A 6,000-nucleotide genomic window follows, 5' to 3' on the forward strand; every position below is an offset into this window, starting at 1 on the left:
GAAGATCAGGAATTCAAAGTCATCCTCAGCTATATAACAAATGTGAGTCCAAGCTGAACCACAAGAGAACCTGTCAAAGACTGCACAGACTGTACACCTTAATGATTTGTGTTAAATCAGTCAGGTCAAGAAATAGCCCATTGCCAGGTTTCTGGTGTGTCAGATATAGGACCTGACAAGATCTGTATTTTGGATAATGATCACATACCATTCTGGGTTTAGAGGTGTGGGAGTGAGGCAGAGGAAGAAACTAGAATAGACTTAGTTTTGGAATCATAGTTTCCATTTCTTTCCCATCCCCCATGATACCCAGTGTTGTAATTTAAGGAAAGGGGTTCAGGAGAGAAAGATGCCATGCTACAGGTTCAAGTTATTATTAGGGAAAGGGATCATAAAAAGGTGAAAGACGCCAGTCGGTGGTTGCGTACACCTTTATCAGCACTCGGGAGGCAGAGGCAGGTGGATCTCTGTGAGTTCAAAACCAGCCTGGTCTACAAGAGCTAGTTCCAGGACAGCCTCCAAAGCCACAGAGAAACCCTATCTCAAAAACCAAAAAAAAAAAAAAAAAAGTGAAAGAGAAGGGAGGATACCAGCCTCTGGAGACAGGAGCAGCAGGAAAGAGGTGGATGTAGACAGAGTTTGTCTCACCTGTTTCCACAGCTGTTTAGCCCCAAATAAACATACAGAGGCTTATATTAATTATAAACTGTCTGGCTGATGGCTTAGGTTTCTTATTGGCTAGCTCTTTCTTAATTATTAACCCATAACTATTAATCTGTGGGTTTCTACATGGCCTTCTCTTGCCAGAGAAGGCCCTGAGTCCTATCTTCCCAGTAGCTACGCAGCATGTCTCTCTTCCTCTCTCTCCCCTCCCCCCTTCCCCTCCTTCTCTCTCTCCGCCTTTCCCTCTCAGCTCACCCTCCTTGATCTCTCCTCAGAATTCTCCTCTTTTGGTAGCCTCACCTGTACTTCCTTCCTGGTTACTGGCCAGTGTTTTATTCATCAACTAATAAGAGAAACATATATACAGAAGGACATCCCCCATGAGGGAGAGAGGGAGGGAGAGAAAGGGAGAGAGAGAGAGAAACGGGGAAAGAAAAAGAGAGAAGATGGGAGGGGGCAGGGCCTTTTTAAAAGGGAACATAGTGACTTTGCACAGGTGGTGCTCTTAGTGACTGCAGCTGAGGACGTATCCTGGCAGAACCCCAAAGACAGGCCAGTACAGATGCCTGAATACTAACACCTTATGCATAATTTTACTCGAATGCAATCTCAGTAGGTCAATACCGACTTAGAGTATGTTTCATTGCAGTAGAAAGAGGAAAGAACTAGCGGTGGGAGAAAACAAAAACAATGCATTCAAAGAACCAGAGCATACTGAGTTTATTCATTCCACTGCTTTTGGGGGGAAAGCCCTGTAAAATTGGACAATAATGACTTATGTTACTTGAAATCTTCTTGTTCCAAATCTTCTCTTTAGTTAGATGCTAATTTTACTTTCTTCTTTGAATAATAGCCATCTCAGATGTGAATATATGCAAACCACAAGAAATATATATACATAAACAAGACACACCTCATAATAACCTGTCTTAGTCACCATGCTATTGCCATGACCAAGGCAACTCTTACAAGAGAAAGCATTTACTTGTGAGCTTGCTTACAGTTTCAGAGATTTAGTCCATTGTTGGACCAGTCAACCTGTTCAAACATGCCTGAAAAGAGAAGTGAGGATTGAGAAAAGAAAGAGACAAAAGACAAGACATAGAGTCAGGAGGACTTTCATTGAATAATTAAACAGCCTCAAGTTTATTTCTCATAGCCCTAATATACCCCAAGCAAAAGGGGAGGACAAAAGACTTCCATTATACAAAGCACAAGCAAGCATAATTACCTTCCCAATACCCAAAACATCTGTTTACCATGCCCTAAGTCAAACATCCTATTTGGTTTGAGGGCCAAGACATCCAGTAGCCACACCTTAGGCCAAACATCCTATTATTAGGTATCAGGGTCAAAACATTCAATAGCCATAACTTTGGCCAAACATTCTGTTGTTTAACCTTGGAGGAACAAGAATAGGTTTGAACTCTTCTGACCTTAAGTCAAGATGGAACTGAATCAAATCTGTGGACCCCCACAGTCCATTATCATCATGGCAGAGAGCATAGTGGCATGCAGGCAGGTGCTGGAGCAGTAGCTGAGAGCTACATCATATCATAATCATTAGACAGAGAAAGAGGTCTTGCTGAAACCTCAAAACCCACTCCTAAAGACACACTTCACCAATAAGGCCACACCTCCTATTACTTTTAATCCTTTCAAATTAGTCACCTGCCACTCCCTGGAGACTAAGCATTCAAATATATGATCTTATGAGGGCATTGTTACTCAAAGCACATGAACCCATTATTTTGTATGATAGCTAAACTGAAGGGACCAGCTCCCCATTTCGGTAGCCATAACAGCCAAAAACGTGCTTGCCTGACCTTGTGTTGGTCACTAGGTCACTAGGTCAGATGCCTGCCCCTTTCGGCAGCCATGACAGTAACATGTGCTTGTCTGACCTTGTCTTGGTCACTAGGAGGTCAGATGCCTGCCTCGTGTCAAGGAACCAATCAGAAGTTAGCTGGTGGTGCTATGCATAAAGGCTCTGGGTGTGCTTTACGGACAAGTGCACAGCAATGACATGCAGAGCATAGCAACCACCCTGGGAGGGCCATGGTTCATAACAACCAGTTGACCAACACAGGGCAAACCCTCCAAGCCTGGAGGCACACCAATCCTGAGCCTGTGCGTACCCCTAGACACTCCCCTTATGCTGCCCTATAAGATCTCTATTGCAGATGCTTCGAGCCGTCTTTCCTAGCCATCCGCCATGGTGGATGGATGGGAGGCCGGAGCTAACATGGGGTTAGCTTGTTAAACAACTACAATAAAGCCTTGTGCTGTTTGCATCAAGCTTTTGCCTGGTGATTGGGGTGGCCACAGTCCTGGACCGAGATCCTGGGGGCCTGAGTCTCTGGGGGTCTTACAAAACAATTCATAAAAGAGGGGGAAATTAGAAAGACAATGACTTTTTAGTTAAGAAGGGCCCCAGGGGTAGAAAGTCCCTATTACTGAAGACACCATGCACTTCAGCCACAGGACCCAGAGGCCCATGAGCTGGAACTGACCTGAACGCTTCCAAAAGAGGGATTCAACCAACAGTCCTACCCAGCTATGAAACCTATGAACCAACAAGGACCAACATGGTATGATAACCCTTAGGGAACAACAGTGGCACACATACTTTGGTAGTAACCAACATCTCTTTAATTGGATTTAAGACCTGCTCAATAAGAGAGCAATCATGCCTGGTACTGGGAATCTAGCCAATTAGCCAGGGTTAGTGACACCATGGATCTTGGATAACTATAACCACCAATTTACCAGCCCAATCCTTAACTATATTCTAAATATTTATTCTTATGTTCACAGATAATTGAAGTCCTCATCCCACATCAGGGAAACTTCTCTTTGTAACTGACAGAGACCATTACAGAAAACCACAGCCAATCAAAATGCAGAATTGTGAGGCCCAGTCTCAGTGGCTACATCTACAATACATACAACATTATCACCTAAGACTCAGGGGCTGTAGAAGAATGGGTAGAAAGATTATAGACCTAACACGAAAGGGAGAAATCCCAGGAGGCCTCAGCCCTACAGAAAGAACTACAGGCAGCCAAACAAGACTGAAATATGGACAAATTGTTTTCCCCTGGAAAGAGTACACTAATTGGTTATTCAATACTAAAAATGGTCATCCCTGAAACATACATGTAACATTTTACAAACTGGGCAGCAGGCAAAACATATACATAAAACTTTTAAAAAATTAAGGTCTCCTATTATGCCACCTGGCATACTTCCAAGTATGTTGACAGCAAAATAAAGCATAACCACAAAAATTAGCTCAGTGCAAAAAATATGGCTAGTGTGTGATTATCACATGACTGGAAAGTATCAGAGATAGGTAAAGTAGACAGGTAGACTGTCTCAAACTACAGGGTAAGAATCAGTCTTTCCATCTTAGGAATGGGTTGCTCATTTCTCTTATAAAGAAAAAACAGTCTAGTGTTGACTTAGTCATGGAGTTATTAGTAATCACTCTCATGCTCCTATAAGGAAAAGAAGCAGGCTGAACAAAGAAAAGTGAAAAATGTGCAGTTTGAGGAAAAAGGGAGCACCGGGAAGTGTTTTGCTGGATTAAGTACTGTGATCAAGAGACAAAAGGTTTAAAGAAAAGCCTGGTTCTAAATAGAAGAAAGGGAGTGTTGACCTCAGGGCAAGACCCCACCCAGCTAAGTTTCCAATTTGTGAAAGTAATTAAATGAAAGCTTAAGCAGTGAAGGAAACCATTAAAAACAAAAGCTCATGCAAATGCAACTGAAGCAGGGAGCCAAGCACCTGCTTCAGTTGCTTGATGGAGCCAGCCCCATCAAGCAGTAGAACTCAGAAGCTATGGGGTGGAGACACTTAGGTGGTTCTGGCTTTATAGTCAAGGATACAAGAGAGGGGTTATGGAGTTTCCCTTTGTAGCTAAGGAAAGCTGCTCAGGACAGGACAGGACAGGGGTGTCCCTGCATGGAGGCCCAGAGAGGCTATCATACAAAACTGTGAAGGTGAATCCTGGGTTAGGTTGGAGAGCCCAAGATGTGGAGATGGCACAGTCAAGGGATACCTGTCAAGGAAAGTTGCAGATGGGGTATGGGACCAACACAGAGAAGAAAAACGAAAAACACGTTGCAGCTGAAGATCTGAAAGGATATGAAAGGAGTTGGAGTGCCCTTTGGCATCAGACACGGAGATACAGAATTTGCAGTGAGATCCTAGCTGGCCAGCTTGAAATAAAAAGAAACCTTTTGCTTTTGCATCAGAGTGTCAATTCATTGGGTTAGTCTCTGGGCTCCTCGAACCTGGCACAACAGGATCAAACACTCAGGCTTGGGTAACGACCTGAGCCCACTCACTCACACATGTGCTGCATACAGTTGAGGGTACCTGCATCCCAGGAGCCTGAGATGCTCACGGCTAGAGCAAGGTGCACAATGGCACCCACAGCACAGACAGACTCGCACTCACACATTGGCCTTAAGACTCCAGAGCAGGGGTCCTGGAGATGAGGTAGCCCCACCCCAATGTGTACCAGAGACACCTGTCCCCATCTGTGTCCCCTCTCAGACCCTAGTCAAGTCCAAGGGTTCCAATACTGTCTCGGTGTGAGATGTGTAACAGCCAAGGTTGGCTTCCTTCTGACTCAGGCAGAAAATGGAGCCTTCCAAAGGGGCTGAGGCCCAGCGGGAGGCAAAGCTGGCCAGAAGGAAGCCCTGGTAAGGCACGGGGCTGTGGGCAGGAGGGCTGGACCCCAAATGTTCCTCCTGTTCTGTCCAGAATCAAGACAGCAGCTTGGGAGGAAGAGGCAGGTTCAGGAGGCAGCTCCTGGTCCTGGCCCCCCACCAAGATCCAAGGATTTGGCTCCGTTTTCCATGGAGCCAAACCCAGATCCTTCAGCTTCTGAAGGCCTCTGCCTGTCCCTGGGCATTATTGCTTTTCTGCCCCTGGTGAGGTGGCAGCAGATAGACTGCCCAGATAACAGCATAGAAGGCACCTGGGGTGCTGGGGAGGTGGCAGGTTTCATCTGGATGTGGCCCCTGCTGGCTTGCCCTCAAGCCCTGGTGACCCCGTGGCTCCCACTTCACCCTCTTGGAGGCTGGTGGTCCTTTATAGCCTTTCTCCATCCTCCGAAAAGCCCATCCTTGGGCACTTTCCCAGCATGCATCTGGGAAGAGAGAGGAGGCCGGAGGAGACTGCTGCCAGGAGCACTAAGTCTGGGCAAGAACTAAAGAAGAAACTGGATATAGAAGTCAGGGGGACAGGGAAGGGAACACAAACCAAAAGGCAAAATAAAATTTTCTTTAAAAAGCCACCCAGGCAGTGGATGGCGGCCATGATTGT

This window comes from Cricetulus griseus, chromosome 3 (genome assembly GCF_003668045.3).
Source record: "Cricetulus griseus strain 17A/GY chromosome 3, alternate assembly CriGri-PICRH-1.0, whole genome shotgun sequence".
Lineage (NCBI taxonomy): Eukaryota > Metazoa > Chordata > Mammalia > Rodentia > Cricetidae > Cricetulus > Cricetulus griseus.